General features: G+C 47.1%; 1 protein-coding gene across 1 annotated transcript in view; it reads right to left on the bottom strand.

The window, feature by feature from the left end:
* RABGEF1 (RAB guanine nucleotide exchange factor 1) overlaps nucleotides 1-14,178 on the bottom strand; it is an 80,409-nt gene extending 66,231 nt beyond the window's left edge. The window contains exon 1 of the mRNA XM_025378562.1: nucleotides 14,049-14,178. The gene's annotated coding sequence lies outside the window, so the exon portion shown is untranslated. The remainder of the gene's footprint in view (nucleotides 1-14,048) is intronic.
* Nucleotides 14,179-22,835: the final 8,657 nt, after the last annotated feature.

Below are 22,835 nucleotides of genomic sequence, written 5' to 3'. Positions count from 1 at the left end.
CTGTAGCCATGACTGCCTGGGCTCAAGTGATCCTCTCCACTTTAGCTTCCCAAGTAGCTGGGACTACAGGTGTGCACCACCATCCCTGGCTAAATTTTTTTTTTTTGGGGGGACGGAGTCTCACTGTCGCCCAGGCTAGAGTGCAGTGACGCAATCTCCACCTGCTGGGTTCACACCATTCTCCTGTCTCAGCCTCCAGAGTAGCTGGGACTACACGCACCTGCCACCATGCCCAGTTAATTTTTTGTATTTTTAGTAGACACAGTTACCGTGTTAGCCAGGATGGGATCGATATCCTGACCTCGTGATCCACCCGCCTTGGCCTCCCAAAGTGCTGGGATTATAGGTGTGAGCCACTGCACCCGGGCAACAGAGACAGGATCTCACTATATTTCCCAGGCTGGTCTCGAATTTCTGGCCTCAAGCAATCCTCCCATCTTGGCCACCCAAAGTGCTGCTATTACAGGCATGAGCCAATGCACTCAGCTCAGAATTTTTTTCTCAAAGGCATATCATAGTTTTAGTTTTGCTGCAGCCATTTCATCCGTAATCACTTGCTGTGGCTGGGTAAAGTGATATACACACACGCGCGCACACTGGTTTAGAGAAATACAAAACGCAATGCCTAGACCTGAAATGCATTTATTCAGATTTGTTAGATACGCGCAATCAAATATTCATGCTATGCTCTAAGCTTTTAAGAAGTCTCTTGTATCTAAAGTATAAGACACATATGTCAATGACATCTAACTGAGCTGGACAGGCCAATGTACTGGAAAAGAGCTACCACATGTTGCCACAGGGCCTCGCCCTATTGGCCAGGCTGCTCTCCAACTCTTGGGCTCATGTGATCTGCCCACTGTGGCCTTCCAAAGTGCTGGGATTACAGGTGTGAGCCCCCACGCCCGAGCTAAATTCTCAACAGAAATAATAGAAGCCAGAAGAAAATCTGACAATGCTGAAAGATTCTAAAGTATGAATGGCTTTAAAAAAAAAAAAAAAGGCTGAAAGATAAAACCTGCCCACCTAGCATCCAGTGCTCAGCGACTATTTCCTTTAAAAACTGATGGCAAAGGCCTGGCACAGTGGCTCACACCTGTAATCCCAGCACTTTGGGAGGCTGAGGTGGGCAAATCATGAGGTCAGGAGATTGAGACTGTCCTGGCTAACATAGTGAAACCCTGTCTCTACTAAAAATACAAAAAATTAGCCAGGGGTGTTGGTGGGCGCCTGTAGTCCCAGCTACGCAGGAGGCTGAGGCAGGAGAATCGCTTGAACCCAGGAGGCAGATGTTGCAGTGAGCCAAGATTGCACCACTGCACTCCAGTCTGGGCAACAGAGCAATACTCCGTCTCAAAAAAAAAAAAAAAAAAAAAAAGATGGCAAAAAACAGACATTTTCAGAGGAGGAAAAAAAAAATTGTTATGCAAAGACATCCACTGGAAGAAATACCAGGGAGAGCTCTTCAAACTGAAAGGAAAATTACCCCACCCCAACTAGAACACAGAGATGCAGAAGGAGCCTGGCCCAAAATACAACTTTTCTATCCACTGGGTAACCCCAAAATTTGTGTGAATCACTTTATTACAGTGGTGTGGAACCAAACCCGTAATATCTCTAAAGTATGCCTGTTATATTTTACAGTAGCCCTGGGGAAAAAAATATACCATCCAATAAGAATTGTTATAAACTCTACAAATAATTAGAAGAAATGAGTTTTCCACAAATTTACATCAAACTCTGGGTTCACAGCATCACTTGTTCTTTACAAATAGGGCAGTCATACACCCCAGTTAGCAAGCAACAGTCCTGGCCTAAAAGCACCCGCTTTGATTCTCAAAAGTGACCTCCTGTGGATAGTAAGTTACATGGTCATCCTATTTATGAACTCACTTAGAATACCCTTGTGTCTGTTCACCTTCAAATCCTACCTTGTTCAAGGATCAAGGGACATCTGACTCCATCTTCCCCACTGACAGGATAATTCTCTCTCCAGTTCCTGTAGCTTTTTATAAATACAGCCATTATAATACTCATGTCCTATTACAATTACTTGCTTACATGTCCACCCCATGCTCTTAGCCACTTAGCAGAGTGCTAGGGACTGAGCAGGTGCTCAACAGATGTTTTCTAAGCTTCTCAAACGATTCACCAGAAGACTGGCAAAGCACATGCAGAGACAGTGTTCTCTCACTTTTGTCCCTTACACACTCTCCAGGGCTCAGTAAAGGTGGGAGTAAAAAATTAAACAGCAGGCCGGGCACGGTGGCTCACGCCTGTAATCCCAGCACTTTCAGAGGTCGAGGCGGGCAGATCACGAGGTCAGGAGATCGAGACCATCCTGGCTAACACGGTGAAATGCCGTCTCTGCTAAAAAACATACAAAAAATTAGCTGGGCGTGGTGGCAGGCGCCTGTAGTCCCAGCTACTCAGAAGGCTGAGGCAGGAGAATGGCGTGAACCCAGAAGGCGGAGCTTGCAGTGAGCCGAGATTGTGCCACTACACTCCAGCCTGGGCGACAAAGCGAGACTCCATCTCCAAAAAAAAAAAAAAAAAAAAATTAAACAGCAAACAACTAACCTGACAAGCAGTGGTTCTCAGACTTCAACGCACATTAAAATCACTTGGAAGACTAGTTAAAACACAGAGTACTGGGTCCTACCCCAGAGTTTCTGATTCAGCTGGCTTGGGATAGGGCCTGAGAATTTGAATTTAACAAGTTTCCAGGTGATACTGCTAGGAACTACCTTTGAGATAAAGAAAACACCACAATTACAAAAATGTCCATTTATTCTCATGACTTCATTCCCAGTGGGAGACTCCCTTTTCTGAATATGAGGAACCATGAGAGAGCTTTTGGAAGAGACAAAAATCAAGACTTTTTTTTTTTTTTTTTTTTTTTTTTGAGACGGAGTTTCACTCTTGTTCCCCAGGCTGGAGTGCAGTGGTGTGATCTCGGCTCACTGCACCCTCTACCTTCAAGTTTCAAGTGATTCTCCTGCCTCAGCCTCCCAGTAGCTGGGATTACAGGTGCCCACCACCACACCCAGCTAATTTTTGTATTTTTAGTAGAGACAGGGTTTCACTATGTTAGCCAGGCTGGGCTCGAATTCCTGACCTTGTTGTGACCCGTCCACCTCGGACTCCCAAAGTACTGGGATTACAGGCGTGAGCCACCACGCCCAGCCAAGACTTTTTAAAATTGGGACAGAGTCTCCCTGTCACCCAGGCTGGAATGCAGTGGCACAATCATGGCTCACTGCAGCCTCGAATGCCTGGGCTCAAGCAATCTTCAGCCTCAGCCTCCTGAGTAGCTGGTACCATTAGTTCAAGCCACCACACCTGGCTAGTTTTTTTTTTTTTATTTTTGTTTATATAGATGAGGTCTTTGTTGCCCAGGCTGGTCTTGAACTCCTGGGCTCAGGTGAGCCTCCCACCTTGGCCTCCCAAAGTGCTGGGATTACAGATGTAAGTCAATGCGCCCAGCCTAAGATTATGACTTCTGGGGCTCAAGAGCCCAGTGAAATAGGAGTCAAAGGTCTGGGGAGGAGGCTGGTTTTCCCCTGAAGATATAATCCAAATTCTACAGCCACACAGGGAAGGTTTCAAAACAAAACTGAAAGCCTCTGAAAATCAAGAGTGAAATTTTCAGCAATCTCACTGTTCTCAAAAGACAAGTATGACAGTATAAAACCACTGTTGGGGAGGGACTCCTATAAACTCACCAGACTATCAACTGAAAGGCTTAGGTGGGTACCTGCTAGGAATAAGGGCAAATCAGAGTGAAATGGAGCCTTATCCAACCTGCAACACAATCTCAACCCTCAGCTCAGTCTCTAGCAGTATTAGGTGATCAGCCCCACTCTACCTGCCTAGCAAAAGGAACAGTGATTTCTTCTCTGAAAAACAGCATCATCCAGACCCTTACTGTATTCACAATGCCTCACATTCAGAAAACTAAAAACCAACAGAAAAAGCAGATAATAGAAATAGATGCTCAGATGATTTATACTTGATTTTACCAGAAAGACTTATTTAATGGTATGTTTTTAAAAACAGAAAAAAAGAGGGAAGGCCGGGCGCGGTGGCTCACACCTGTAATTCCAACACTTTGGGAGGCTGAGGCGGGTGGATCACCTGAGGTCAGGAGTTTGAGACCAGCCTGGCCAACATGGTGAAATCCCGTCTCTACTAAAAAATACAAAAATTAGCCAGGTGTGGTGGCAGACGTCTGTAATTTCAGCTACTCAGGAGGCTGAGGCAGAAGAACTGCTTGAACCTGGGAGGTAGAGGCTGCAGTGAACCAAGATCACACCACTGCACTCCCGCTTAAGCAACAATGTGAGAGACTCCGTCTCAAAAAATAAGAAAAAGAAAAGAGGGAAAACTTATAAAAAGATTAAGAATTTCAACTGCAAACTGGAATTTGTTAAGTGTCAAACTGAAATTCTAGATCTGAAAAGTATAATTTCTAAAATTAAGAATTCAAACCGTATATTTAACAGCAGAACAAACACAGAAGAAAAGTATTTTCTAGTACTCAGATTCTTCTCCAAACACACGTAAAGCATTTGCTGAAGAATGAAACTGAAATCTTTGCATTTCACTGACCTAAATGGCAGAATCACTATCATAATCACTATTGCTTATGTTTGGGGCTGAACTGGTTGGACCTGTAGTCCAACTGGCTGACCAGTTTTTCTGTCAGAATCTAAGAACCTTAACCTTAAAATAATCTCAACTTATTTCTCAAGCACCATTATATGTGTGTATATTTAAATGTACCAATGTATTTATAGCACTAGAAAAATACGTATCTTTTAATGCACTGAGTTACTAGATGGAAGTATTGAAAAGGCAAAAATTCCTCTTTAAGGAAATAGCTTACATCCTATAAGTGCTCTTACAGGTAATGAAAAAACTGTGTCTGCAATTTGTTCCCTAATATGTCACAAGCCAAAAATAGGCTCTTGGGAGAAAGCAGTGTCTACTCAATATAGCTGATATTTAAAGAACTTAAATACTGAATTTCAGTACTGTCTCTGTCATAAAACACTGTATTTCCTGGGGCAAGTAACACCTTAACAATGTTTTATAAAAGCATCAGCAGTTAGCATATGGGTATGAAAGCACTTTGCCATTGAATTTCTCATACATGGTATTAAAAAGTGTCCATTCATGACTATACAACATTTATTTATTTTTATTTATTTTTTATTTTTTGAGACAGAATCTTGCTGTCGCCCAGGCTGGAGTGCAGCGGGGTGATCTCTGCTCACTGCAAACTCCGCCTCCCGGGTTCACGCCATTCTCCTGCCTCAGCCTCCCGAGTAGCTGGGACTACAGGTGCCCGCCACCACGCCCGGCTAATTTTTTGTATTTTTAGTAGAGATGGGGTTTCACCGTGTTAGCCAAGATGGTGTCGATCTCCTGACCTCACGATCCACCCACCTCGGCCTCCCAAAGTGCTGGGATTACAGGCATGAGCCACCGCGCCCGGCCGACTATACAACATTTAAAACCCTAGACAAACAAAATCCACATGCACTCATTACAAATAAAATCTACACTCTCACTAGACAAAATCTACATTCTCAATACAACCCCAACTGCAATGGCCAATAAATTTACACAAATAAAAGTATAATCCAACTTGCTAAACAGGACCCAAGCATATTATCTTGTGAGACACCAGTTATGATAAGTTTTAGACATTCTATTTCGTTAGTCTATGGTTTTGTTTGTTTGTTTGTTTGTTTTTAGAGATAGAGTCTTGCTTTGTTGCTGAGGCTAGAGTGTAGTGGCTATTTACAGATACAATTATAGTGCACTGCAGCCTCTAACACCTGACCTCCAGCAATCCTCCTGCCTCAGCCTCCCAAGTAGCTGGGACTACAGGTGAACAACACCTCGCCAGGTGTTTTTTGTTTTTACACTTTGTATTTGCTTTCTTACAATATTCTATTCAAAGCTTTGGTCACCAGCCCAACTCCTTTTTGAGGAACACATTTAGAAAACAATGTCAAAAGCTTTACAGATATACAATTAAGGAAAGATAGCATTACATAACTATATTTAGGCAAAGGCAGTTTCACCCAGTTTACTGAGTAGGAGTGAATAAGGATGGTCTCTCTCCATTAGCACAATGCCTGGCTCCTGTTAGCATTTGATAAATCTTAACTATTATTACTTGAAAGTGCAACTCTTCAGCTGGAGCAAAATACAGACAACACAACTTACTGGATATTTCATCTAAGATGAGTGGATCTGCTCCCATTTTAAAAATAAATCATATGCCTGGGCTTTCAAGCCAATGCTCTCTGTGCTGGCGCTCGCATCGCAAAACCTACTTCCAGAAATGAATCTTCAGTCTGTTTGGTATTCCCTCAGCCCATCTCTGTATGGAGGTGAAATGGCTTTCATTCAAATATGTGCCCCTGTCGGACACACACTGGGTCATGCCACCACTGAGGCTTTGGTGGAGGAAGTCATGGTGAGCCTCAAGGCCTGATATCACCTACCACGAGCCTCAGGGAACCTAGCTGGCATGGCAGCAGCGGTCTTGCTCCTATGACATAAAACAGTTTTTGGAGTGTGCCCAGAACCAAGGTGACAGGAAACTCTGTGAGGGTTTCAATAAGGTGCTGAAACAGTGCAGACTTGCAAACAGATTGGTCTAATCAGAAAGTCTGAATTGGAGAAATGGAAAATCAGCTCTCATAACCACGTTATTTAGCGCACAAATACAATTGATAGTGAAGGTATAAAGTATAATCGTCAGGTAAACCTCTCCTCTCTCATAGCTTCCCTGCTTCAGGACTGCAATGGAAAAGGGTGTTCTTACTGTGCAGAATTTCATTAAGATGGCTGGGTAGATGTTTGTGTGGCACCCTTAAACTAGCTGTTATGATTTTATTCTTTGTTGAGTTAATCAGAATAAAGTGATTTTCTTCCAAAAAACAAACAAATATGTGCCCGTGTCAGACTGTTCCATTGTGATACCCCCATGATAAAGCATGCTTGTTAAAACATATGGCTCCATGACTCACCAACAACAGAAAACAGATGCACTCAAGGAACTTGTCAGGAAGCACAAACTCAAACCCCACTGCTGATAAATTCATTACAAAAGATCCACTGAGAAAGTATAGAAGGTAGCTGAAGAATGTGCAATTTACCTACTTATCTAGATAATCTAAAACAGATCCTTAAATCAGTCTAGAGATCTAAGTACTCGGATCACATTATTTTGCAAGCAAGAGAAATGTTTTTATGGAATGTTTTGATGTTGTATCACCGTCTTACACAAAAAGCCAATAAGGAGTTTTACTAACACATAAAGTAAAACTCGACAACTAGGCCTTTGAAACGCATGCTGTAAAGAGTCTTTGGGAATCCAAACCAGAAATGATCTCTTTTGTCTTATGGTCACTGACCCATGTAACTGATTATATTTCTCTCTGAACTGGCTACTCAAAAGCAAAGCCAAATGTGTGGCCTTCTAACACGTAAGACTTCAGTCCAAGTGCTCTGTGTACACAGTTCATTCCTGTTTCCATCTTAATTTCCCCTCAGTCCTGAATTCCTCACCCACTTATCTCTGTATGTTACCAACAGCATGTCGCATGTATCTTTGTAAGTCATTACAAATCCTTTCTGGAACAAGATGTGGAACAAGTAAATGATATATTCCACTGAAAAAAATTATAGCACAATAAGAAAACATTTTCTTTGATTAATAAACATTTTCTATGTTCAATTTCTAAAGGCATTTTCTTTTATGTGCTCCAAAGTACCTTCTAAAGGAAAAATGAAAGTGCTTAAAATTAGAAAATTCTAACAGAGGAACTACAAAAATAAAACACTTTCATTATGTATTTTTAACTGCAAAGCACACAGAAAATTATAAATATACCCCTATGTGAAAATCCCCCAAAAGTGATTTTTAATTTTAGAATACAGACCAAATCACCATAAATTCAATTACAGTTGTGTATTTATTTTGAATGGGAACTGAATAGACTAGCTTCAAATGTGGTTCAGAAGGTCTTTGTACAATTCCTCCTGAGTTGTTCTGTGCCTAGCATAGAGGATGCTGCCAAATCATTCCTTAGTGTCAAACAGCAGAGAATTTAGAGCCCTCAAAATTCTTGCTACATTCCTGCTTCAGAGATTTCAGCAATCTCCTCACTGTTACCAGGGGAAAATAAAAAGCTTAATACTCTCTCAGTGTGTAATATTTTACGCATTCATGAACACATACTTACTCTAACTTCTGACTTTTAACCACATTTAATTAATTGATCATAATCATGGTTTTTGGTCATCTTAGTGTCCATTGCCAAGAGAGCTATGCTACCAGAAACAAAATGTTCCACTAGGGCCAGGCTCGGTGGCTCACACCTGTAATCCCAGCACTTTGGGAGGCCGAGACAGGTGGATTACCCGAGGTCAGAAATTCGAGACCAGCCCGGCCAACATGGTGAAACCCCGTCTCTAGCTCGGCATGGTGGCACGTGCCTGTTAACACCAGCTACTTGGGAAGCTGAGGCCAGAGAATCACTTGAACCCAGGAGGCAGAGGATGTAAGCCAAGATCGCACCATTGCACTCCAGCCTGGGCAAAAAGAGTGAAACTCAGTCTCACCACACCCCCTCACCAAAAAAAAATTAGCTGGGCATGGTGGCGGGAGCCCAAGATGGTGGGTTGGCTGAGGCACAAGAATCACTTGAACTGGGGAGGCGGAAGTTGCAGTAAGTAGAGATCGCGCCACCACACTCCAGCCTGGGTGACAGAGCAAGACTCCGTCTCAAAAAAAGAAAAAAAAAGGTCTACTATAAATTACACTTTGTATCCCACTGACAGTAACTTCACTGAAAACAGGAATTTCACAGGAAACTTGAAAACAGCATCATAAAAGTATAATGTTTTCCTAAAGCATTTTAGGACCTTTATCCAAACATCAAACAGATAAGCATAAGTTAAATAGTATTAAGTGGGATAACTGTAATTTCACATGTTTACATATTGTAACAATAGTCCAGATTATTTAAACTCACTTCAGCCATGTGAAGTAACACACGATGTTTCTACAGTGCTTTATGATAGAAGTGTGCATTTAATAAGACTTTCAAGATGTTTGGTCTGTACTATGAAACTTCTTTTTATAGAGACAGGGTATCACTCTGCCAACACAGGCTGTAGTGCAGTGTGGCTTGATCACAGCTCACTGCAGCCTGGAACTCCTAGGCTCAAGCAATTCTCCCACTTCGGCCTCCCATAGCACTGGTATCATAGGCATGAGACACTGCACCAGCCTGAAACTCTTGGTTTTAGTGTGATCACTTTTGTTTGTTTGTTTGTTTTGTTTTTGAGACAGAGTTTCACTCTGTTGACCAGGATGGAGTGCAGTAGTACGATCTTGGCTCATTGCAACCACCGCCTCCCGGGATCAAGAAATTCTTGTGCCAAAGATTCCTGAATAGCTGAGATCACAGGTGCACACCACCATGCCTAAGTTTTTTGTATTTTAGTAGAGACAGAGTTTCACCATCTTGATGCAGGCTGGTCTCAGACTCCTAGCCTTAAGTGATCTGCCCACCTCAGCCTCTCAAAGTGTTGGGATTACAGGTATGAGTCACTGCACCCGGCCTACGGTGTGATACCTTTACTGATGGGCTAAGAAGCCACTCACTTGGTACCATTTCTATCTCAGTCACAGGTGTTAGGTTTACACAGGTATTTCCTACATTTGAGGGATATCTCTGCTAGAGATGTTTGCTCTGCAGCCAATAAAACCACAAGTGCCAGAAATTAAACTCACAGTCAAGATAGAAATTCTATGTCTCTAGCCAAAGACTCACATAAGTAAACAGAATCTTAGTTCTATATATAGACATCACAATGAGTAAGTACTGATAACATTTTTTTCATTGAAAATCAGCAACAAAATTCAAAGAAATCAATGAATTATTCTTATAAAATCAGTTAAGTACTCATTAAACACTTGTGTGCCCAACTGGTGTTGAGAATGTAGAGATAAATGAATGCAGAATTCCTGTTTACAAATTAGCTGGGTCAGACATCCTTACAGAAAGAAACAACTAGAAAATGAGTATACATTCACTTCAAGCATCTTTTTTTTTTTTTTGTAGAGATGCAGTCTTGCTATTTTGCCCTGGCTGGTCTCCAACTCCTAGCCTCAAGCGATCCTCCCACTTTGGCCTCCCAAAGTGCTGGGATTACAGGCGTGAGCCACCATGCCTGGCATCACTTCAAACATCTAATAAGCAGAGAAAATTAAAATACAAGACAGCAGTAATTAGCTGGGCGTGGTGGCACATGCCTATAGTCAGTCCCAGCTACTCAGAAGGCTGAGGCAGGCAAATTGCTTGAACCCAGGAGGCAGAGGTTGCAGTGGCCAAGATTACGCCACTGCACTCTAGCCTGGTCACAGAGCAAGACTGTCTCAAAAAAAAAAAAAAAAAAAAAAAAAAGCAAATAATCAAGCACTACACTGAAAACATTTATCCTTATCAGCTACATAGCAGCCTGTGTGTAAGAGCTACATAAAATTCCACGTTAGGGCCGGGTGCAGTGGCTCATGTTTGTAACCCCAACACTTTGGGAGGCTGAGGCTAGAGAATCACTTGAGGCCAGGGGTTGGGGACCACCCTGGGAAACATATAGGGATTCCATCTCTACAAAAAAATTTAGGCCAAGTGTGATGACTCACAGTTGTAATCCCAGCACTTTGGAATACCGAGGAGAGCGGATCACGAGGTCAGGAGATTGAGACCATCCTGGCTGACACGGTGAAACCACATCTCCACTAAAAATACAAAAAATTAGCTGGGCATGGTGGCGGGCACCTGTAGTCCCAGCTATTCAGGAGGCTGAGGCAGGAGAATGGCATGAACCTGGGAGGCGGAGTTTGCAGTGAGCCAAGTTCACACCACTGCACAACAGCCTGGGCGACAGAGCAAGACTCTATATCAAAAAAAAAAAAAAAAAAAAAGGAAAAAAAAATTTAGCTGGCAAGCTAAATTAGTAGGTGGCAGGCCTGTGGTACCAGCTACTTGGGAGGCTGAGACAAGAGGATCGCTTAAGCCTGGGTGGTGGAGGCTGCAGTGAGCTGTGTTCCTGCCACTGCATTCCAGCCTGAGTGACAGAGAGAGACGGACACATTTCTTTTCCTTTTTTTTTTTTTGAGATGAAGTCTCACTCTGTTGCTGGAGTACACTGGTGCAATCTCAGCTCACCAAAACATTCGCCTCCTGAGTTCAAGCAATTCTCCTGCCTCAGCCTCCTGAGTAGCTAGGATTACAGGCAGGTGCCATCACGCCCAGCTAATTTTAGTGTTTTTAGTAGAGACGGGGGTTTCACCATGTTGCTCAGGCTGGTCTCGAACTCCTGACCTCGTGATCCGCCTGCCTCGGCCTCCCAAAGTGCAGGGATTACAGGCATGAGCCACAGCGCCCGGCCAGAGAAACCCATTTTAACCACACAAGGACCCAGCTAAAAACCCTTCCCTGGTTCTGTTACCATCAGATAAATCCTAAGCTCCTGTATCTCTGTCCTGCACTTTTTCTCTTTAATAACCACCCTCCAGGCTCTGTAGCTGATGCCTGTAATTTCAGCACTTTGGGACACTTGAAGCAGGAGGATTACTTGAGTCCAGGAGTTTGAGACCAGCCTGGGCAACACAGCAAGACCCCATCTTTACAAAATATTTAAAAATCAGCTGGGTGTGACAGTACCCATGTGCAGTCTCAGCTACTCGGAAGGCTGAGGTGGGAAGATCACTTGAGCCCAGGCAGTTGAGACTTCAGTGACTCATGATCGTGTCACTGTACTCCAGCCTGGGTGACAAAGTGAGACCCTGTCTCTAAATAAATAAGCACCTCGGCCGGGCGCGGTGGCTCAAGCCTGTAATCCCAGCACTTTGGGAGGCCGAGACGGGCGGATCACGAGGTCAGGAGATCGAGACCATCCTGGCTAACACAGTGAAACCCCGTCTCTACTAAAAATACAAAAAACTAGCCGGGCGAGGTGGCGGGCGCCTGTAGTCCGAGCTACTCCGGAGGCTGAGGCAGGAGAATGGCGCAAACCCGGGAGGCGGAGCTTGCAGTGAGCTGAGATCCGGCCACTGCACTCCAGCCCGGGCTACAGAGCAAGACTCCGTCTCAAAAAAAAAAAAATAAATAAATAAATAAATAAATAAATAAATAAGCACCTCCTTATAGTTACTGGTCTCTTCTCCTTTGGTCCGCCCCTCTCCCTCACTCCACCCTGTTAGTCTAAATGTTACTCATTCTTCAGGACACCTGCAGAAAGTATTCCCTGATCCCTTCCAGGCTCCACACCCAACAGCATAGCCTAAATGCCCGGCTCCTTCCTCGGTGCTCCATCTTAGCTCACACTGCTTACCACACTGTTTTCAAAGTATCTTGACTGTCCCTTCCCCTCAACTGGCTAACTTCTAGACAGCAGAAACATGACTGCTTAGAAGGTCATTAAAAATTCAAATCCTGAACATTTCTTAATCCTGCGGATATGAATCAGTAACTCCTAAAAGCAAAATGTTATTTATCATTAAATATTAATAATATAATCACATTTTCTTGCATCTCTGGCAAGTATCTTGGTACAACAATTTTAAGGAACAGACTTTTTTTTTTTCTGAGATGGAGTCTGGCTCTGTCACCTAGGCTGGAGTGCAGTGGCGCGATCTCAGCTCACTACAACCTCCGCCTCCCGGGTTCATGCCATTCTCCTGCCTCAGCCTCCCGAGCAGCTGGGACTACAGGTGCCCGCCACCACGCCCGGCTAATTTTTTTTTTTTTTTTTTTTTTTTTTGTATTTTTAGTAGAGACGGGGTTTTACCGTGTGAGGCAGGATAGTCTCGATCTCCTGACCTCATGATCCGCCCGCCTCGGCCTTTCAAAGTGCTGGGATTACAGAAGTGACCCACCGCGCCCGGCCAGAACAGACTCTTTAACTGCTGTTAAAGAGTCTGGCTCACGCCTATAATCCCAGTACTCTGGGAGGCCGAGGCGGGAGGATCGCTTAAGACCAGGAGTTTGCCACCAGCCTGGGCAACACTGTGAGAGCCTACCTCGAAAAAAAATAATAAAGAAAAACAAAGCAGTTTTAGGTTTAGAGGGGGGAAAGTAGCTCTCCAAGCCAAAAACCAACTCCCAAGGTGCTCCTGTGAACTCGTCCTGGGAAAATGTCCTATCTAATCTCAAAGGCAAAACGAGCCCACGGGCGCCCACGACACATTTCCCAACCACAAGGATTGGTCACCCGCGCTGAGACACCGCCAGCTGCCTACGACCTAGCCTCCAAAGCGGCAGAGTACCTCCCTCTCTCTCCCTAAACTTCCGTGATGGGCATCCCTCGGCTCTCCTCCCAGACGGTTCGGAAGTAGGGACTTCTGCTCCTAACCCCAGCCCCGCAGCCTCGCCCTCAGCCACGGGGTGGAAGTCAACACCACAGGCTTCAAATCCCCTCCCAATTCCGGGACGCTTCTGTCCCCCCAGGGTGACGCGGGATCAAGTACCAGCGCCCCTGCCGCAGCCGGGGGCTGTGGTCTGGGTCCGAGCGTCCCATACCGGCGCGTTCCGGGGAGGTCGTGGGAGGGGCCCCGCGCGACCACAAACGTTGCTTCGGAGCTAGCGGCCTGGACGGAAGGTGGGAGCCAGGCCGAGGGGAGCCGCCGGAGAGGGAGGTGGCCAGGAAATGCTCCGCGTCAGGCCGTCGGGGCTCGGCCGGCGCTGGAGATTCCGGCAACGAGCGCCTGGGACGTAGAGGCCGCGCACTGTGAGGATTAAGGGAGCCGAGGACGGCCTGGAACGGGGAAGGCGGCAGTGACGGGGGACGGAATGTGGGACTAAAGACAGCGGGAGGCACCGACGCGCAACTGCCCCGGCCCCGCGGACGGCACGGACCGATCGCCCCACCGCCCCCAGCCCGAGACGCCCCGCCGCCCCGCCCCCGTAGGTGAGAGCTGGGCAGCTTTTAGCTCCAGTCCGTCCGCTCCGTACCTCGCCCGCGTCTCCGCCGGCGTCCAAACCGCCGCTCTCCCGCTTCGCTCGGGTAAGTCGGGGCTCCCAGGTTCGCTCCCGCCTCACACCCACCCTCCTGCTCGCCCCGCCCCCGGCACCGCCAGCGAGCGCACGTCACGCACGGCGCGTAAACGTCACTTCCGGGGCCTTTGGTTCTTGACGGGAGGAAGTGCGAGTGGATCCAAAGCGTCGAGCGAAGTGGGGTAACGCCCTGACGCCGAAGAGCAAATGGAAGAGGGCGGCCTCCGGGCTAAAGCTGGGGCGCTGGGGAGCCCTGGAGAAACCGGCGTTTCCTAATCTGTGGCTCAGTCCCTGCTTCCGGCTTCCGACGCGCAGCAGCCGGAGGGCGACGCTGCGGCCGCGGTGGTAGCGCGAATGGCAGGTGGAGCGGAGCCACTGCGCCGAGGGACGCTTCAAAAACTGAGTTTCAGCCCTTCGCGGATCCTAGGATGTGACAGGTGTTCGAGTTAAAAGGTCTTAAGGCGATCGGTTGATTCAAAAGCAGCTGAATCTTTAGGAGGCCCAGGCAGGAGGATCGCTTGAGACCAGGGCCACAGAGCAAGATCCTCGTCTCTACAAAAGAAATTTTACAAATCAGCCGGGCATGATGGCGGGCACCTGTGGTCCCAACTACTGGGGAGGCTGAGGTGGGAGGATCGTTTGATAGCCCAGGAAGTTGAGGGTGCAGAGATGCCATCTCTGAACTCCAGGCCAGGTGACAGCAGAGCGAGATCCTGTCTCAAAAACAACATACTCGACACCCAGAAGTGAAATAAATTAGCCAGTGTCACAAAGTATTAATGGTTGAGTCACAAATTGAATCCTGTTTACGTGATTCTTTACGTGATTCCCATGTAAGGAATGTTAAAACAGTAAATGCTAATTGCTGTGCGTCCTGGATGCCATCAATGGCGTAACGTGCAGTCACAGCAAGAAAAAAAAGAAAATACTGTGCTGTGGCTGTGAGATAGACCTGGGTTGAAATCCCAGCTTTGCTAATTGTCGCTGTGGTGTTCTTGGACAGATTGCCTAATTTTTCCGTCTTTTTTTTTTTTTTTTTTTTTTTTTTGAGAGTCTCACTCTGAACTGGAGTTCAGTCGTGGGAGCTCAGCTCACTGCAACCTCCGCCTCCTGGGTTCAAGCGATTTTCTCACCTCAGACTCCTGAGTAGCTGGAATTACAGGCACCTGCCACCACGCCCAGTTCTTTTTTTTTTTTTTTTTTTTTTGTATTTTTAGTTGATACAGGGTTTCACCATGTTGGCCAGGCTGGTTTTGAATCCTGACCTCAAGTGATCTGCCCACCTTGTCCTCCCAAAGTGCTAGGATTACAGGCGTGAGCCACCGCGCCCTACTAATGTTTGTATTTTTACTAGAGACAGGGTTTCACCATATTGACCAGGCTAGTCTTGAACTCCTGACCACAAGTGATCCACCAGCCTTTGTCTCCAAAAGTGCTGGGATTACAGGCATGAGCCACTGCACCCGGCCCGAATTTCTAGTCATTATTCGTTATTGTTAAAGTGGGGATTGATTCGTTTCTCAGATTCTTCCTAAGTGCCTAATGTGTGCTGTGCTGAGGGTACAACAGAGTATAAAACAAAAGTAAGGCCAGGTGCAGTGGCTCACGCCTGTAATCCTAGCACTTTGGGAAGCCGAGGCGGGCAGATCACCTGAGGTCGGGAGTTCAAGACTAGCCTGACCAACATGGAGAAACCCCATCTCTACTGAAAATACAAAATTAGCCAGGCGTGGTGGTACATACCTGCAATCCCAGCAACTTGGGAGGCTGAGGCAGGAGAACCACTTGAACCTGGGAAGTGGGGGTTGCAGTGAGCCGAGATTGCGCCATTGCACTCCAGCTTGGGCAACAAGAGTGAAACTACGTCTCAAAACAAAACCAAACAAACAAAACACAAAGTTCCTGTGCTGAGGAGGTGGAGGAGGTAATAAACAATAAATTTACAGTAGTACATTAGATGGTGGTAATTGCTATTACCAAAAGACAGAATAACATTTACTTTAAAGATCTTAACAGACTTTTGTGATTACAGAATCAGGCAACACACCATTCTATAAACCATTCTGTAAAACAGAATGAGTGTTTTTTGTTTTTTTTTTTTTTGAGACAGCATCTCACTCAGTCGCCCAGGCTGGAGCACAGTGGTGCAATCTCGGTGCACTCCAGCCTCCAACTCCCTGGCTCAAGTGATCCTCCTGCTTCTGCCTCCCCAGTACTGGGATGATAGGTGTGTGCCACCACACCCAGCTAGTTTTTGGTGTTTTTTTGTAGAGACAAGGTTTTGCCATGTCGCCCTGGCTGTCTCGAACTCCTGGACTCAAGCAATCTGACCATCCCAGCCTCCCAAAGTGCTGGGATTACAGGCATGAGCCTAGGCCCCTGGGCCCAGAATGGGTGTTCAATGGGCTAAGCAGAAGAGGTTGGTTTTAAAGATAGAAAAGGCCTGAGGAAAGCAGTAACAAAAAGTGGATATCAATTCAAAATTTCCTGTGAAGGTTAAGACAGAGAGGACTGGCCGGGCGCGGTGGCTCATGCCTGTAATCCCAGCACTTTGGGAGGCCAGAGCGGGCTGATCACCTGAGGTCAGGAGTTTGAGACCAGCCTGGCCAACATAGTAAAACCACATCTCTACTAAAAATACAAAAATTAGCCAGGCATGGTGGCCTGTACCTATAGTCCCAGCTACTCTGGAGGCTGAGGTGGTAGGATCACATGAGCCTGGGAGGTTGAGGCTGCAGTGAGCAGTGATCTTGCCACTGCACTCCAGCCTGGGTGACAGAGCAAGACCCTGTCTCAAAAAGAAGAAAAAAAACTGCAACCAAGAAGCCTGCAGCTTCAAAATAGACAGGAGTGGCCTCGTGAGGTGACCTGAATAAAAGATGAGGGAGCCAGCTGTGGTGCTATGCAAATATCTGGGCAAGAATGTTCTAGACACCGAGCAGCAAGAGGGAAGACCCTCCTGACACCGCTAACCTGTTTAGCAGTAGCAGGGTGGAGCACAGTGGTAGGATCATGGCTCACTGCAGACTCCAAATCCTGGGCTCAACCAATCTCCCACCTAAGCCTCACAAGTATCTGTGACTACAGGTGAGTGCCACCACGCCTGGCTGCTATTTTGCTGTTGTTGAGATTGTGTTTTGCTCGTTTTAGTGTTAAATGACAGGAACAACACGGGTTTTTTTGTTTTTTTTGTTTTTTTTTTAAAAGACTTTCCGTGGCAAAATTAAAAGAGAACAACACTATATCAGTCTTTCATTTTTTTTTTTTTTAATTGTTTTAAACTACTGAAGAAGTCTGGTAACCGTTGCTACACACGTTTCCTTCCCATGGCAAGGCTGAGCCCCAAAATCCAGATCTAAAGATACTCTCCAAGTTGTTTTAGACTACCCCCCCGACATGGGATTACACTTATTCCTCTCCACACAGATGACAACTTCCTGGTCTCATATTGCGTAGGATAGCCAGGTGTGGTGGCGCATGCCTGTAGTCCCAGCTATTCAGGAGGCTGAGGTGAGAAGACTGCTTGAGCCAGGAGTTTAAGGATGCAGTGAGCTATGATGGCACTGGTGAACAGCCACTACATTCCACCCTGGGCAATATAGCAAGACCCTATCTCAAAAAAGTCCCCCAAGAAACAAAAACCACCTAAAAATAAAATAAATACTGTAATACCAGCATTTTGGGAGTCCAAGGTGGGAGGATTGCCTAAGGCCAGGAGCTTGAAACCAGTCCGGGCAACAGCAAAATTCTCTCTCTCTCTCTTTCTGCATCAGAGCACATGTATATTTGTGTGTGTGTATGTATGTGTCTGTGTGTGTGTGTATAAATAAAAATAAAATTTTGTTTTATTTTGTTTTTTGAGATGGAGTCTCCCTCTGTTGCCCAGGCTGGAGTGCAGTGGCGCGATCTTGGCTCACTGCAACTTCTGCCTCCCGGGTTAAAGCGATTCTCCTACCTCAGCTTCCTGAGTAGCTGGGATTACAGGTGCCCACCATCACACCCGGCTAATTTTTGTATTTTTAGTAGAGATGGGGTTTCACCATGTTGTAGTGAGCTGGTCTCAAACTCCTGGCCTTAAGTGATCCACCTGCCTCACCTTCATCACTTGCCAAGTCCTACCCATTCTAACCCTGATAGCTCTTAAATCAGGTCTCTCCACCTCAACCCCATTATCGCTGCTCTAGAGCTCAAGCCTTCAGTGTCCTTTCACTTCCTGAATTTACCATCTTTATGCCCTTGCTCACATTGTGTTCTTTGCCCAAAACGCTCTTACCACTCTCTTTCTTCTGTCTATATGGCAAGTTAAATGGCCCCATATAGTGGTATAGGTTGTTCACTGCACTGAGTCCTGGCTTCAGGTCAACCGTGTCCTCTGAACAAGGCCCACGATGACTTGTGGCCCAGGTCCCAGTTGGTTTTGGGCTTCACCCTGTTTGAGCTCTTGCACAGCAATCCTTTCCCCCTTCACTGTCTGAGAACTTTTTTTTTGAGACAGAGTCTCACTCTGTCACCCAGGCTGGAGTGCAATGGTGCGAACTCGGCTTACTGCAAGCTCCACCTCCCGGGTTCAAGACATGCTTCTCCCACCTCAGTCTACTGAGTAGCAGGGATTACAAGCATGCACCACCACGCCCGGCTAATATTTTTTGCATTTTTAGTAGAGATGGGGTTTCACCATGTTAGCCAGGCTGGTCTCGAGCTTCTGACCTCAAGTGATGCACCCTCCTCAGCCTCCCAAAGTGCTGGGATTACAGGCGTGAGCCACCACACCCGTCGCTGTCTGAGAGCTGATCCTTCGTCCTCAGCCTGAGGCTAGCTCTAGGGGACTGTCCTTGCCCTTGTGTCTCCAAATGTCCAAGCCTGTGGTCACCTCCCTGTTGACAAGAGACCACTTCTACCCCACCCATCTCTGGTTCCCCTTCCCTCCCCTCTACCTGCTTAGATGTCTCAGCCCATGCACCACCTTTAGGGTTCCAGCCACGCCAGCTTTTCTCAGCACCTTCTCGTTGGCATTTAAGCATTCCATGAGCAAAATAAAAGAAACCTCTCCTTGAACCCTATGCCCGCCTCTGGCTGCCCCCATCTCTCACCTCTCTGTCACAGCCAAACTGCAAAGAGCTATCTGCACACGTGTTTCCATTTCTCACCTGCTGCTCACTCCTTGGCCGGCTCCTGCCTGACTGTGGCCCTCACCCACCACCCAAACACTCTCACCCAGGTCAACAGTGACCTCCAGGAAAAGGAAGAGTGGGTTGGGGGTGCCAGGGATACCCCACTAGCAGGGAAGACATTCACAGCATCATGGCACAGAGAGGTGCCTTTCCTTTGACAAAGAGAATCTGAGGCCCAGAGAGGGTTGGCAGCTTGCCCAGACACACACAGTGGCCGGGGTTAGAGCTGGACACTGGAACCAGGACCCCAACCTTGGGACATGGGCTCAGCATCACCAGGAGACTATGCCACTCTTGGCACTAAAACGACCTCCAGACAGATTATAAAGTTAAAACTTACATAAATAAGTAATAAAATTCTAGACTAGCTAGTAGGAAATAAATCTAATTCTTCTTAGCCTCTGGAAAAGCATTTATAACTTTTCCTTAACTTCCTTAATGTTCCTGAAACTTCCTAAGGAGTTTTATAAATGTTCTAGCAAAAGAAGAAATGACACGGAAAAAGACGAACCTGTTTGGCCATGTGGTGAGTGGTGTTGTGGGGTGGTGAGGGGGGTCCCCGGGAACACCACTACAGCGGACATGTGCAGGAGTGACCGACCATGCAGGAGGAAGCCACAGCAGCCAGCAGTGTCCATCATTTTTGAAGACTGAGAAGTGACACCAATATCATGCACCCATTGGTCTCCCACAAAAGTGCTCCTTTGGGGCTGGGCATGGTGGCTAACGCCTGTAAACTCAGCACTTTGGGAGGCCGAGGTGGATGGATCACTTGAGGTCAGGAGTTCGAGACCAACCTGGCCAACATGGTGAAACCCCATCTCTACTAAAAAAATTACAAAAATTAGCCAGGCATGGTGGCTCATGCCTGTAATCTCAGCACTTTGGGAGGCCAACATGGGCAGATCACTTGAGGTCAGGCATTCAAGACCAGCCTAGCCAACATAGCAAAACCCCGTCTCTACTAAAAAAAAAATACAAAAATCAGCCAGGCATGGTGGGACATGCTTGTAATCCTAGCTACTTGGGGGACTGAGGCAGGAGAATCGCTTGAACCTGGGGAGCAGAGGTTGCAGTGAGCTGGGATCGCATCACTACACTCCAGTCTGGGCCACAGAGCTGGAAAAAAAAAAAGAAAAAAAAGTCATTGATTGTAAGGTGCATCAGTTGCAAGGTTTCCCATCCCTCTGCAGAGGCCCACACTGCAGCCACGCCAAGTACCTGCCCTTCTCCCTTGGCCCTTGCATCTCTTTGCCTGACCTGTAACCTGCACACCACACCCTGTCCAGCCACACACCCACAACAAGGCAGAGACCTCTGAAGAGTGGCCAGTGTTGGGAGACGATTCTACCTGATGCTGGTGCCCCTGATACCCGGCTGGGCTGCGTGTCCCCAAACCAGATGGCTAGGCTGCTCCCTCACCCAGGGTCCCCTGTGACCAGGGACAAAGCTTCAAGCCAGGTTCAGGCCTTTTCTGGGCTTCAAATGCACTGGCCCTTCCAGGGACTTCCCCTGCAAGACTCTGATTTCATGGGCCCTTTCCCCAGCTGGGACTGGACAAGGAGCCAGCCCTCAGGCACCGGCCTCGTTGCCGCCCACCTCTAAGTCTTCGTGGAGGGCAGAACATGTTTTTTAAAACACAAAAAACCCATCCTGTCTGAACCGAACATGTTTCCCTGCTTGTTGAACAACCCCATTTACATTCCTAGGCCGGTCAGCGGCCAAGATATTTGTAGCCCCGCCCTGGCACTGCCTAATTGGTGTGGCCTGATGGGGCCCCTATCCGTCATGGTAAGTGGGCCTCTCACCAGCCTCCAGTGGGCCCTCTGCCAGCCCAGACGTTTCCAGGCCTGGGTGGGGTAGGTGGCCCTCACTCCATCTGAGGCCCAGGCCTCTCTCCAGGGGGTTTGGTCATGCCAGGGAAGCATCCAAGAACAAACAACTGGCCCAGGCCACCTGGACCGTCCAGCCCAAGGGTGGACAGGGATCACTGACAGCATCTGCCCAGACATTCCCAGGCATCCATGCTGCCCTCAGCCTCCCTGTCACCCTCACTCCATCCCCCGAGCTTACAGAGGAAGCCCTGTCACTCTGCTGCCTGATGTCCTCACAATCCCCTGTACTGCAGGATGCAGCCTCAGCTCCTTTGTGGGCTCTGGAAGGACCATCACTGTCAGTGTAGTGACAGCCCTGCCACTTCTCGCTCTCTGTCCCAACCACAAGGAGGGACATGATGTTTCCTAGCAAGGGAAGATGGGCTCCAGGCTTTTTTTTTTTTTTTTTTTTGTGAGACAGAATCTCACTCTGTGGCCCAGGCTGGAGTACAGTGGCATGATCTCGACTCACTGCAATCTCTGCCTCCCGGGTTCAAGGGGACTCTCCTGCCCCAGCCTCCTGAGTAGCTGGGATTACAGGTGCATGCCACTACACCGGGCTAATTTTTGTACTTTTAGTAGAGATGAGGTTTCACCATGTTGGCCAGGCTGGTCTCGAACTCCTGACCTCAAGTGATCCCGCCGCCCCCCACCCCGTCTTGGCCTCCCAAAGTGCTGGGAATATAGGTGTGAGCCACCACACCCGACCAGCCAACCCATCTTCTGAGGCTCAGTTTCCACATCTGAAAAATGGGAAGCACCAATACTCCCTGCCTCCTTGGGTGGTTGAGTTAGATCCAGTAGGAGAAGCACTACATAAGTGCTAGCTGCTTGCAAAAATGTTTTTCATTTAGAGACACGGTCTAATGCTGTTATTATTATATTACCTCATTACGCTTTCACACTGTTATTTCAGTTGCAAACTCATTTAGCAGATGTGAGTGCCTCCCGGGGGCACAGCAGTGCGTGAGACACATAAGGCTCCTGCCCTCATGGCTCTTACAGTTTGGTGGCAGAGACAAAAGGTGAACATGACATTATAAATTAAGGTAAATTCCCATGAAGAAGACACACAAGGGGCTCTTAGGGAAAAGACTGAGGGAAACCTAGTTTGGGTTGCTGAAGAAAGTAAGCTCTGGCTAGGTGCGGTGGCTCATGCCCATAATCCCAGAACTTTGAGAGGCTGAGATGGGCAGATCACTTGAGGTCAGGAGTTCGAGACCAGCCTGACCAACATGGTGAAACCCCATCTCTGCTAAAAGTACAAAAATTAGCCGGATGTGGTGGCGGGCGACTGTAATCCCAGCTACTCGGGAGTCTGAGGCAAGAGAATCGCTTGAACCCAGGAGGCAGAGGTTGCAGTGAGGCAAGGTCATGCCACTGCACTCCAGCCTGGGTGACAGAGCGAGACTCCGTCTCAAAAAAAAAAAAAAAAAAGTAAGCTCCCAGCTGAGACCTAAAGTATGAGAAGGGACCAGTGGGGAAAGAATTGCAGGGAAGAGCATCCAGGCAGAGGGAACAGCATATGCAAACACACAGATTCCAGGGGAAAAGAATTGGGGGAAGTGAAATTGGGAGAGGTGAGGCAGCATCAGGTCATGGTGAATCTGAGAGCCATTTGGGGTAGGGGGGTGTCAATTTTGGTACAAATGCAATAGGAAGCCCTTGGGGAATGGGGCGGTTTAAGCAGGAGAATGAGA

This window comes from Theropithecus gelada, chromosome 3, assembly GCF_003255815.1.
Source record: "Theropithecus gelada isolate Dixy chromosome 3, Tgel_1.0, whole genome shotgun sequence".
Lineage (NCBI taxonomy): Eukaryota > Metazoa > Chordata > Mammalia > Primates > Cercopithecidae > Theropithecus > Theropithecus gelada.
This window is presented reverse-complemented; position numbering and strand designations above follow the sequence as displayed.